This window comes from Saccopteryx bilineata, chromosome 1 (genome assembly GCF_036850765.1).
Source record: "Saccopteryx bilineata isolate mSacBil1 chromosome 1, mSacBil1_pri_phased_curated, whole genome shotgun sequence".
NCBI lineage: Eukaryota > Metazoa > Chordata > Mammalia > Chiroptera > Emballonuridae > Saccopteryx > Saccopteryx bilineata.
This window is the reverse complement of record NC_089490.1, coordinates 82241523-82254810: the sequence shown is the minus strand read 5'-3', so window position 1 is coordinate 82254810 and position 13288 is coordinate 82241523. Positions and strand designations below refer to the sequence as shown.

Here is a 13288-nt window from a genome sequence, read left to right as displayed (position 1 = left end):
CTATGGCATAGGTCTGTTTGGGGCACTTTCCACTAAGGCCCTCTCGCCCCGGGGTCAGTGAAACTGCCCGCCAGCCACACCTGATTGCACCTGTGCCCAGGGTCGCCGTACATTTTTTCCAATTCTGTCTATCTGGAGAACTCCCATTCACCCTGCAAAGCTCCGGCAAGCTGCCTCCTCCTCTGAAATGTCTCTTGGGGTTGCTCTGCGAAAAGGACTATACATGTGGAACACATGGGCATGGTTCTAACGTGAGGACTATCGGGCTCACTACTGTCGTGTTATTAATTAGAAAGAGGTCACAGCCAAGGGTACATCGGTGAGCATGTGCCTGAGGACAGGAGTTAGCAGGAAGGTTTTCTGGCTCATGATTTAAGCCTAGCATTAGCAGATGGTAGAATTTTCAAAGAGGCCAGGAGGAAATTGGAGGCTAGAAATAGTCAGTAGTGCCTGACCTGTGGTGGCGCAGTGGATAAAGCGTCGACCTAGAAATGCTGAGGTCGCCGGTTCGAAACCCTGGGCTTGCTTGGTCAAGGCACATATGGGAGTTGATGCTTCCAGCTCCACCCTCCCCCTTCTCTCTCTCTCTGTTTCTCCCTCTCCTTTCGAAAATGAATAAATAAATAAAATAAAAATGTTAAAAAAAAAAAAAAAAGAAATAGTCAGTAGTGCATCTTTATTTTAAACATGGCTGCAAGTCCCTGGTCAGATCCTCCCCTTGAGAATCAGGATCTGTGTTCTCTCTTCTAGAATCTGGACAGGCTTGCGACCACTTCAGCCAACTAAGTATGATGGCGGTGCTGCTGGGCACCTTCCAAGGTGGAGTCGTGAAAAGGCCACACAGCCTCTGCCCTGAAGTCCTGAGTCACCTTGGAAGAAGGAAGTTCAAGGACCCTGAGACCTCCATACTGTGAGGAAGCCCAAGCAACACAGAGAGGCCACATGGAGGCATGCTGGTTGACAGTTCCAGCCTTTGGGTCAGCCCAGCCCAGGCTCCAGACATGCGAAAGAAGCCATCTCAGAAGTGGCTCCACTAGCTTCAGGGCTTCCAGCTCTAGCCGTAGGAGCTGTCCCAGGTGAGGTGCCAGCCATCACAGAGCAGAAAAGAGTTGTCCCCTCTGTGCCCTTCCAGAACACTTGGACCCACAGAGCTCATGAGCAGCGTTAATTGGCTATAGTATTATCCAGTTGTTTTGTTAGAGTGCTAGCTAACTAGAAAGGTGAGAAGCTCAGAAGTTCTTGACCTGTCCAGCCAACCACATAGCCCAGTGAAGCAATATGACCCTAACCTGGAATCCAGTCCCAGGCACAAATTCTTCCAAAATACTCTTGGTGTTCTATCGCCTGACATGTAACCAGTACTTGGGAAAGGTTCATGGAATGAATGAATCATGCCTGGTCTCACACTGCATCCTCATTTATAAAGCTGTTCCTGAGTCACTCCATAAACCTGGAAGGGGGGGAATCTTCCCTCCTCAGAACTCCCATGGGGCTTTGCAGTTTGAATAACTGTGGACCCAGACTCTGGGGATTAGTTCTCTTGGTTCTGTGTGCCATGTCTATACCCCTATGCCTTGATTTCACCATCCATGGAATAGGGTACTGAATTCATACTTTCTGTGGCCCCTTGGGACTCCTAATCTGCCTGACTGGGGGAGTTATTCACACATGTGTGCCTCTCCCCCCACCTCCTCTTATCTACATAAGCCCGCCTCCCATGAAGCCAGGGATGGCTGTAATCTCACTCTTGTATGCTCAGCATCTGGCTTGGCCTGGCCCAAGGGATGGACACCACTGCTGTCTCCTGAATGAATGAGTCAGTGGACTCTTACTGTGCTCCTTTATTCAACCAATTAATGTTATACACATGTAACAAGGATTCCCTTATAGCAACTCCAGGAGTCTACTCTTGCATGCCTCATGTGCTGGGGAGCTCACCACCTTTCAAGATAGCCTATTTCATATTGGGGCAGCAGTGATCAGAGAGCATTTCCCTTGAGATGGCCTTCTTACTGGGCCCCAGGAGTGAGCAGCCAGAGAAGGAGGGAAAGGGCCTGCAGCAGAGAAAATGGCCCTTAGTACCCACAGTCCTCAGAGACGAGACTGCATCTGATGAGTGCTGGGAGCAGGTGAGGGGACCCCAGAGTGCCAGAAACCCCTTGGCTTTCTCTGCAAGGCCCAGCTGAGGTCCCGGGGTGGGCAGGGGTGACGGCAGTGAGTGCCATTCTGCCCAGGGCCCTGCTGGGGCAGGGCCAGCACACCAGGAGGTCTGCAGAGACTAAGAAAGCAACTGGGCAAAGGGAAGACCTGGGTGGGACAGGTGGTCCGTGCTGTCCCCATGGTTTCCATGCTTCTGCCTGCCCAGCCTGCCCAGCTGGGCCCTGAGCAAGCAGTACCCATGACTGTCTGCCTGGGACAAAGGCCAGGCTGTTTAGGCACTCCTGGCAGCCAACTGGGCCTGCCTGGCAGAACATAGGTTTCAACTAGGCCAGTCAAGGCTGAGCTGCCAGACCCGCAGCCTGTCCCTGGAGCCCCAGGGAATGAGCTGGGGCTGAGGGTCCAGGGGTGGGGAAAGGAGCCAGGGCAGGCACCCCCTCAGCTCTGCGCTCCCTGCCCACGGTTCCCTGGCCAAGCCTCTAGGACATTGAAGAGAGCAGGAGCTCCTTGGGTAAAGGAGTGAGGATTGTCAATCCATTTCTGGGTGAGGTGATACGTTAGATGGGCCTCCCCTTCCAAGGGACATCCCAAAGAGTGACCAAACACAGGCCCAAATGTCAAGTTTGTTTTTGCTGCCTCTGACCCTGACAGGCAAACCCAAAATGCCAGGTGCCGGTGCACAAAACCAGGACTGAGCCCAAGGACGGATGGAGCTGGTGGATGGATGCCCCTCAGTGCGGCGGCACAGAGCTGCCCACACCAGCTCCCAGCACATGCCAGAAGAGCTGAGCCCCACGCACTCAGAGGCGACGCGCTTGGCGACAGGTGCTGAACTGGTTGTGTCCCTCCCTGCCACACTTCACTCCCTCCCAGTGCCTCCTGGGATTTCTTCCCAAAACAGTCATGCTCACCCAAATCAATGCTTCGTGGCTGGCTTCTGTCACAGGGGCTCCTGTATGAGGCGCAATACCATGGTGCCAGCCTGGCTGAACCCCTCCACCCTTCCCCTTGCCTATGACCCTGACTTCACAGCGCCCAGACCCCCAGCCTCAGCCAGGGTGACATTTCCATACACAATCTGGCCCCTAGGGACCTCTACTCACACCCACCCCAGCCATCTACATAGCCTGGTTCCCTTGCCCATGCATCGCGCTCACCCCCACCTTTGCCACCTAGCACCCTCCCCCACCCTCTACCCTAGCCAGCCCTTCGCTGGGTCTTGAGAGGCCTTCCCTGGCTCTTAGCCAACTCAGGGTTCTCAGCTTGTGGCCACTGGGCTGCTGCAGCACAACTGGCGTGGGCTCGAGGGCAGGGCCAGTCCTGTGTCCTCCGGGTGGTGTCCCTGAGCCCCACACAGGGCCTGAGGCACAGCCGGCCTTCAGTGAAGATGTGGACAGAATGAACGAATGAGCGAGTGAGTGAGTGAGTGAGTAAATGGATGTGTGAATGACTGTGAACAAGCTTTGACCCATTACAGACGCAGAAGGATTTCCTTCAGTGCCTCATGAGCGTGAGCCCTGAGCTCAGAGGCCATGAGACCAGCTCAGAAAGTATTTCTGAATTCTGGGAGGAGGAAAGAAGCCACCCTTCACTCAGGATCGAGAGGCATTCTGGAACATTCCCAGGGGCAGGGCTGAACAGCTTCTTTGTGATGCTGGCAGGTCCCACAGAACCCCTTCATCTCCCCAGCGGCAACGCCTGCTGAGTCAGGGCTTGAGTCAGCTTCCACCTGCTTCCTGCGGGGGCTGGGGCAGGGTGGCATGGGGGGCTGCCCATCTTGGTGTCCCAGCACTGGCTGGCCGAGACCTGCCACCCCAGGTGCCTGGCAGCCCGCGTTGAGACTCAGCAAAGCTCTGTGTTGGAACGTGTCTGTCTCTGAACTCAGATGTCCTTCCAAGCCGCCTTCCCTTCCCACGGTGCTGCCACAGCCCATCAGATTGTCACACAGATAAGTCATCATTCCAGGTGCTGGGTGGGGGGTGGGGACTGGGTGGTGGTAAAAGGCGGTCCTCGACCTCAGGGCAAGTAGCTGCCTCACCCACCTGCTTCTTGGTGGCATTCCCTCACCTTCCTACCCCCAAAGCTGGCTGTGCACAAGTCCGCTCCCTCCCCTCCATGCCCCCACCTGCTCATCCAGGCCCTGACCTGCCCCTCCCCTCCCTGCCAGCCTCCCTCTATCTCTGCGGAATCTGTACTGCTCCCTTCCCTCCGGCAGCTAGCAGGTTTGAGTCTCTCCCTGCTGGGGAGGGGGGGGCGAAAAATGCCCTTGACACCACACCCACTGCCAGACACGGCCACCTTCCCTTCCTCTCACCAGCAAGCCTCTCAAGACAGGACTGAGCCCTGGCCGGTTGGCTCAGTGGTAGAGCGTCGGCCTGGCGTGCAGTAGTCCCGGGTTCGATTCCCGGCCAGGGCACACAGGAGAAGCGCCCATTTGCTTCTCCATCCCTCCGCCGCGCCTTCCTCTCTGTCTCTCTCTTCCCCTCCCGCAGCCAAGGCTCCATTGGAGCAAAGATGGCCGGGGCGCTGGGGATGGCTCTGTGGCCTCTGCCTCAGGCGCTAGAGTGACTCTGGTCGCAACATGGCGACACCCAGGATGGGCAGAGCATCACCCCCTGGTGGGCAGAGCGTGGCCCCATGGTGGGCGTGCCGGGTGGATCCTGGTCGGGCGCATGCGGGAGTCTGTCTGACTGTCTCTCCCTGTTTCCAGCTTCAGAAAAATGAAAAAAAAAAAAAAAAAAGACAGGACTGACCCTGGCTACCCCTCAGCACACCTCAACCCACTTCCGTCAGGTGCTGTCACTACCCTGCACTGAAATGGCTCTTATCGGGCTCACTCAAGATCGAGTGATGAGCTCGATCTTGTCAAAACCAAGGTCATCTCTGATTCCATCCTGGCATGTGATGTGGCCAACACACCTTCTAGAAGAGAAGCTCCTTGTTCTTGGGCCAGTGTGCTCCCTGACCTCGCTGGGTGCTCCTTCTCAGTGCTGTGGCTGGCCCTCCTACTTGACCTTAACCACTCCTAGACTTCCAACACCAAACACATGGAGGTGTCCCACATCCACGTCTTCCATCCAGCCCTGAACCCCAAGTCTCCCCCACGATGTTTCTGCAAATCCAGCTGCAGAGAGAGGAGGAGGGGCTGAGGGCTTGTGGGGAGGGACGGGACTGCCTGGGCTGCAGGAAGGCCTGGACCAGGAGCCCCTAATGCCATAAGGTGGTTCTTCACATGCAGGCAGCTCTGCCGGTGCATATCCACCCATGGACAGGCCTCCCCGCCTCCAGCCTCGGTGGTCCCACTCATCTCCATGGCAGAGGAAACCTAGGTCCTACTGGGATCTCCAGTGCCTCCCCAGGTATCCTAACACCTCCCCCCAACCCCATCAGGGTTTCTTGGAGCTGAGCCAGAGCACCAGCCACTCCTGGACCAGGAAACCCCCACACCCCAGTGACTTCTGACCTCTGACTCACTCTTTGGTATGACTGAAACTTTTCCTTCAGGTCCCGAGGCATTGATAGATGACAGCTCCCAGGCCTGTCAGTCCCAGACCCCAGCCAGATGCCCCAAGTCATCTGAATTCTCAGGGCGTTGCCTCTGCTGTTACCTGGATCTGAGCCGCAGTCATGCCTCCCCTGAGCCCATGGCAATGCCCCTACCCTCCATTCTCCTTACCCACCCCATGCCAGCAGCCATTCCACCTGCCCCTGGCCAGTCCTCTCGGTCCCAGGCCCCTCTCCCCAGCCAGGACCATGATTTCAGGCCAGTGGAAACCTGCTCTGAGTGAAAAATGATAAATTGTTTTAATTTTACTTCTTCTGATTACTAATGAAGTTACTTCTCTGTTTAAAAACTTTGTTTTTAATTAGGTTTTTTTATGCATAGAAACTCCTTTTGCACTTGTGTATCATATATTATACATTCAAATTCCTGTAGAAAAAAATAATTTTAAAGAGGTTGAATCATAATTCTCATGCAAATAGAAAAAAAAAGAGCTTACCTAAGATTGTACTTAACTCATTAATAAGGGAACCAAGTAGATGTGAAAACCAGTTTTAAAAAAAGAATTTGAAGGACAGACGTGTGTAGGCAATCAGAGAGGTGGAAATGAATCTGCTAATTGGTACAAAACTGGTTAATATTGCATAGGGCAACAAAGTGTATTTGGGATTATCTAAACTATAAGAGAGAATCCAATTATATGTATACTGTACAAAATTCGTTTGCATTGCTACAGACAAGACTTGTTTTTGTTTCTTTTACTTATTCATTTTTAGAGGAGGAGGGGGGAAGAGGGGAAGAGAGAGAGAAAGAGAGAGAGAAGGAGGGGGAAGGAACATGAAGCATCAACTGCCACATGTGCCTTGACTGGGCAAGCCCAGGGTTTCGAACCAGTGACCTCAATGTTCCAGGTCGACGTATCCACTGCGCTACCATAGGTCAGGCAAGGCTCATTTGCCTTACAGTTTTCTACCGTTTAATTTCTACTCTGACAGGGCTATTACTTTAAAACTTTTATTAGTACTTTTGGTAATGTATACTACCTTTGTCATCTTTTTATATATTTAAAAAACTAGTAGTATAGTGGTTTATCATTTTAAAATAATTTTAGAATTTCTTTTTTTCTCTCTCCTGGATGTTCTGAAATTCCACTATTCTGTACAGTATCTTGGTGTAAAATGTTTGAGATTTTTCTTTTGTTTTGTTCTCTCATTTATTCTGCTCGGCACACGGGCACTTCCAGTCTGAGCACTCACATCTTCCTTCGGGTCTAAGGAATTCCTGTGTAGTATATGACAAAATATTAATTCCCTCTCTTCTCACCCATATCTATCTACTCTTGGGGCTTTTTGGCAACATCTGGATATGTCTTTGTTTCTTGATGAGAAGCCAGATGTTAATCACATCATAATTCCCCTTCACAGAACAAGTTTGTTTTTTCCCTCTCCAAACCTTTTAAGATTTTCCCTTTTCCTCTGGCTTCCAGACGTTTAACTATGATTTACCTAGAAGTAGTTTTACTTGTGTTTACCCTGCTTGGGATTTGTTGAGCTCCTTGGATCTGTAAGTTAATATTCTCCATGACTATTGGAAAATTTTCAGCTATGATATTTACTCAAATTTTTTCTACTCCTGTATATCTCTCTCTCATCCTTCTGGGACTCCAATGACATGAATTTAGATCACTTGATATTGCCTCAAAGGTCTCTGAAGTTCTGTTCCTTTATCCTCCAGTCCTGATTCTCACTTTTTTTCCCCTTTGGGTTGAATACTTTCTGCTCATTTATCTTCAGGTTTATTCATCCTTTATTCTGCCATCTGCAGAAATAAAGCCCCTATAGTGAATTTTTAAAAACTATTTTACTTAGCCTGACCAGGCGGTGGTGCAGTGGATAGAGCGTCGGACTGGGATGCAGAGGACCCAGGTTCGAGACCTCTGAGGTTGCCAGCTTGAGTGCAGGCTCATCTGGTTTGAGAAAAAAAAAAAAAAAAAAGCCCACCAGCTTGAACCCAAGGTCACTGGCTCCAGCAAGGGGTTACTCGGTCTGCTGAAGGCCCGCGGTCAAGGCACATATGAGAAAGCAATCAATGAACAACTAAGGTGTTGCAATGCGCAATGAAAAACTATGATTGATGCTTCTCATCTCTCTCCATTCCTGTCTGTCTGTCCCTGTCTATCCCTCTCTCTGACTCACTCTCTGTCTCTGTAAAAAAAAAAACACCACACACACACAAAAAACTATTTTACTTAATGATTTTACAGAGAGAGGAAGTGGGGAGAGCGAGAAGTATCAACTCATAGTTGCTTCACCCTAGTTGTTCACTGATTGCTTGACATATATGCCTTGACTGGGCAAGCCCAGGGTTTCAAACCAGTGACCTCAGCGTTCCAGGTCGATGTTTTATCCACTGTATCACCACAAGCCATGCCCATCTAGTGAATATTAAAATTTTTAGTTATGGTACTTTTCAGTTCTAGAATGCCCATTAATTGTTCCCACTTGTCCATAGGGATTACCTATCTGTGCACTCATTGATACCATATTTTAATTCTTTGAACATATTTTCCTCTGAACATAATTATTTCTATTTTTTTTTTAATGTGCCTTGGTTGCGGGCCTTCAGCAGACCAAGTAACACCTTGCTTGAGCCAGCGAGGTTGGGCTCAAGCTGGTGAGCTTTTGCTCAAACCAGATGAGCCCTCGCTCAAGCTGGCGACCTCAGGTCTCAAACCTGGGTCTTCCATATCCTAGTCTGACGCTCTATCCACTGCGCCACCGCCTGGTCAGGCTCTATTTTCTATCTTTAAAAAAATATTTCATTTGTTGATTTTACAGAGAGAGGAGAGAGTGGGACGGGGAGTGAGAAGTATCAACTCATAGTTGCTTCACTTCTGTTGTTCATTGCTTTGATTGCTTGTCGGATGTGCCTTGACCAGGCAAGTCCAGGGTTTCGAACTGGCGACCTCAGCATTCCAGGTTGATTCTCTATCCACTGCACCACCACAGGTCAGGCTATTTTTTATTTTTACCTTTATTGATTTTTTTTTTTAGAGAGAGACAGATAGAAACATTGATCTGTTCCTATATGTGCCCTGACTGGGGATTGAACCTGCGACCTTTGTGTATCAGGACCTTTGTGTATCAGATAGCTCTCATCACGGAGCTACCTATTGGGCCAGGGCTGAACATAATTTCCTTTAGTTCTTTGAACACATTTACAACAGCTGCTTTGAAGTATGTAACTGCTAACTCTGAAATCTGGACCCACTTGGAGTTCATCTCTGTTGACTTCCTTTAGGATACACACTTTCTTATTCTTTGATGGTCTAATACTTTTTGTTTGAAAACTGGCTATTGAAGAATACATTGTAGCAGCTCTGAAATCAGAAACTGAGTCAAGGAAGCTTAGCAGGGGCTGGGGTAGATCAGGAATCACAAGTGTAGGAAGGTCGGGACAGTCCCAGAATTCATCAGAACGTTTTCATATTGCCGTTTCCTCTGCCCAGAAGAGTTTCCATCCATCTTGTCTTCACTAAATCCTTCTCATCAGACTGGACTTGGCTTCAGAATCGCTCCCTGAGGAAAGTCTTCCCAGTAATCCTGACCAGGTGAGGACCCCGTGTTAAACACATTTATACGTACTTCCTACAACTGCAGTAATTCTTCTCCTTCTTCTTACGTGCCTATCTCTAACTGCACTGGAAGGGGGATGAGAGCTAGGACAGGCAGTGTGGGGTTACCACATGCCTGGCACACAGAGCATTTCCATAAATACTTGTTTAATGAATGAACATTGCCCACTTTGCCTCCGGGACATTTTCCAGTTCTGTCTCACTGGCAACTCATAGGTGTTCATTTCCTGAACTCTCAGTGTTACTTAGAATACTCAGAATCTTTTTGTGTGTGTGTGTGTGTGGCAGAGACAGAGAGAGGGACAGATAGGGACAGACAGAAAGGAAGGGAAAGAGATGAGAACCATCAATTCTTCGTTGACGCACCTTAGCTGTTCACTGACTGTTTTCTCATATGTGCCTCGACAGAGAGCTACAGCAGAGTGAGTAACCCCTTGCTCAACCTGGTGACCTTAGGCTCAAACCTAAGTGACTTTGGGCTTTAAGTCAGCAACCTTTGGGCTCAAGCCAGCAACCAGGGGATCATGTCTATGATCCACACTCAAGCCAGCAACCCTGCACTCAAGCTGGTGAGCCCATGCTTAAGCCAGCAACCTCAGGGTTTTGAACCTGGGACCTCTGTGTCCCAGTCCTATGCTCTATCCACTGCATCACTGCATGGTCAGGCTAAACTTTTCCAATCTTGGATGAGTTTGCATCCTTTAACTTGATCCTTTTCCAAAAACATATTGAAATTCTTGGGTTTTTTCTTTTGTGAGTTTCCTTCCCATTTCCTTTGCAAATATTTTTGTTGATTTGCAAGGGGATTTTGGTCTATAGACTTAGAACCATAGTTGACCCTTGAACTAAGTAGGGATTAAGGGTGCTGTCCGCCGTCACAAACAATTAAAAATCCGTGTATAACTTTTTTTTTTTTTTTACAGAGACACAGAGATAGATAGGGACAGACAGACAGGAATGGAGAGAGTTGAGAAGCATCAGTCATCAGTTTTTCGTTGAGACACCTTAGTTGTTCATTGATTGCTTTCTCATATGTGCCTTGACCGCAGGCCTTCAGCAGACTGAGTAACCCCTTGCTCAAGCCAGCGATCTTGGGTCCAAGCTGGTGAGCTTTGCTCAAGCCAGATGAGCCCACACTCAAGCTGGTGACCTTGGAGTCTCGAACCTGGGTCCTCACATCCCAGTCTGACAATCTATCCACTGTGCCACCACCTGGTCAGACTCATGTATAACTTTTAACTCCCCTAAAACTTAGAATCCATGGGAAATTGGTTCCAGCACCCCACTCACAGATACCAAAACCCGAGAATGCTCACGTCCCCTACATAAATTGGCCATAGATCAATGCGTACAGTCAATCCTTCGAATCCATAGACTCCCAAGTGTGGATTGAAAACAGTAGAGGTATTGATTGAAAAAAAAAAATACACATAGCCCTGGCTGGTTGGCTCAGTGGTAGAGCATCGGCCTGGCATGCAGGAATCCCAGGTTCGATTCCCGGCCAGGGCACACAGGAGAAGCGTCCATCTGCTTCTCCACTCCTCCCCCTCTCCTTCTTCTCTGTCTCTCTCTTCCCCTCCCGCAGCCAAGGCTCCATTGGAGTAAAGTTGGCCCGGGCGCTGGGGATGGCTCTATGGCCTCTGCCTCAGGTGCTAGAATGGCTCTGGTCGCAACAGAGCAATGCCCCAGATGGGCAGAGCATCGCGCCCTGGTGGGCATGCTGGGTGGATCCCGGTCAGGCGCATGCAGAAGTCTGTCTGACTGCCTCCCCGTTTCCAACTTCAGAAAAATTTTTAAAAAAAAACACACATATAAGTGTGGACCATGCAGTTCAAGCCCATATTGTTCAGGGCTCAACTGTATTTTGTCTGGTATATTTTTTTTCCTCAGTTTGTTGTTTGCCTTTCAGCTCTGCTTGTACTGTTTTCCTGCATGTGGAAACTTTAATTTTTATATTAAAGTTATTATTATTAAAGTTATTAAAGTTAAGTTTATTATTAACCAACTTTAATTTTTATATAAAATTATATACAATTTTATATAAATTATATAATAATTTATATAATTAAACAAAACTTTAATTTTTATATAAAAATGGATTTTTATATCCATTATTTCTTCTATGGATCCTGACATGGGTAGTGTTGCTTACGAGGACTTTTATCCACCTTAAAATTATGTAAATATTTCTATTTTCTCCCACTGTCTTTATGTTTCATTTTTTTAACCCTAATATTATTAATTCCATTTCAAGTTTATTCTGGTTCAAGAAGAGAAATATGAGTCTAATGCCATGTCAGTTTTCAGAATGGTTGTCAATTTCTCCATCTCTGATTTAAAAAACAAACTGTATGCGTAAACAGAGAAACTTGTACCCTATACTTTCCTTTATTCCTAAATTTTTCTATTCTGTTTACTGATCCACCCATCACAGACTTATACATTTTTTGGGAGGGGGACAGAATGTTTGCTTTATAGTACATGTTACTGATAATAAACTCTATCTGAATTTACTTTACTGCACTTATTCTGCTAGTATTTATTGAGTTCCTATTTTGAGTCCAACACTGTTCTAGATGCTGGAGATACAGCAATGGCCAAAGCAGACAAGGATTTTTTTTTTATAGAACTTAGTTTCTGTTCAGACACCCATAGCTCATCCTTTCAAAATCTGGTGAATAATAAGCAGCTTTCAATGACAGAGAGTAAGCAATAAGTCTGGATGTATGGCACTGTGTCCCTAGGGTTGGAATACATTGGTCCAGGAACTAAGGGGAACACAGAGGTCCAGGCAGCAAGGTAGCAAGGTTGACTCCTCTGCCATCCCCACAACCTTAGGCTTTGTTCAATCCAAGGTCCTGGTTCCCACAGAGGGATACTTCCACCAGGGAACAAACTAAAGCACTAATCTTTAGGTCTCAACTATTTAGTTATTATTTGGGCCTTCTCATACTAAGGTCCCAACAGGCAAAGAAATTAGTCATCATATTGGCAGGGTAGTTGGCCCTAACCTGCAAGAGGAGCTAAGCATGGGGGCAAAGGCAGGAGCTATTTTCAGAACCAAGAAATTCATTAGATGCCTCTTGTGGCTTCCAAGATGGTGATTGTCTGAGTAGGCAACAGCAGCGACCACAGCCCATCAAGGGCAATGCCACTGAGGTCTAGGTCCCTCACTGGCCAGGCAACCTAGACCTGTTGAGATACTCATCTGAAGGGTGTGATGGAGGATGGAGATGATGGGTAATAATCATGGCCTCAGACCAGCTGCAATGGTGGAAGCTGTTGCTTACCCTGCTAATAATCTTGTTTTAAAAACTTACAGAGGCCTGACCTGTGGTGGTTCAGTGGATAAAGTGGATAAAGCCTCTACCTGGAATGCTGAGGCTGCTGGTTCAAAACCCAGGCTTGCCTGGTCAAAGCACGTATGGGAGTTGATGCTTCCTGCTCCTCCCCCCTTCTCTCTCTATCTAAAAAAATGAATAAATAGTTAAAAAAGAAAACTAAAAGAAGTCCTTAAAAAATATATTACACACACACACACACACACACACACACAAAACTTAGAGCATGCTGGTGGCCAGCAGCTTGAAGGGAGCTCTGTCACAGATTAGCCTTCTTCAAAGGCAGAAGCAGGCCCTGGCCGGTTGGCTCAGTGGTAGAGTGTCGGCCTGCTGTGTGGAAGTCCCGGGTTCGATTCCTGGCCAGGGCACACAGGAGAGGCGCCCATCTGCTTCTCCACCCCTCTCCCTCTCCTTCCTCTCTGTCTCTCTCTTCCCCTCCCACAGCCAAGGCTCCATTGGAGCTGGGGATGGCTCTATGGCCTCTGCCTCAGGCGCTAGAGTGGCTCTGGTTCAACAGGGCAACGCCCAGGATGGGCAGAGCATCCCCCCCTGGTGGGTGTGCCAGGTGGATCCCAGTCGGGCACATGCGGGAGTCTTTCTGACTGCCTCCCCGTTTCCAGCTTCAGAAAAATACAAAAAAAAAAAAGAAAAAAA

At 48.6% G+C, this 13288-nt stretch overlaps 1 non-coding gene across 1 annotated transcript; it reads left to right on the top strand.

Moving 5' to 3' along the window:
• Positions 1-12926: 12926 nt before the first annotated feature.
• Positions 12927-13002, top strand: TRNAS-GCU (transfer RNA serine (anticodon GCU)). The gene has a single exon. It is a non-coding gene; the product is annotated as a tRNA-Ser (tRNA).
• The last annotated feature ends 286 nt before the right edge of the window (positions 13003-13288 follow it).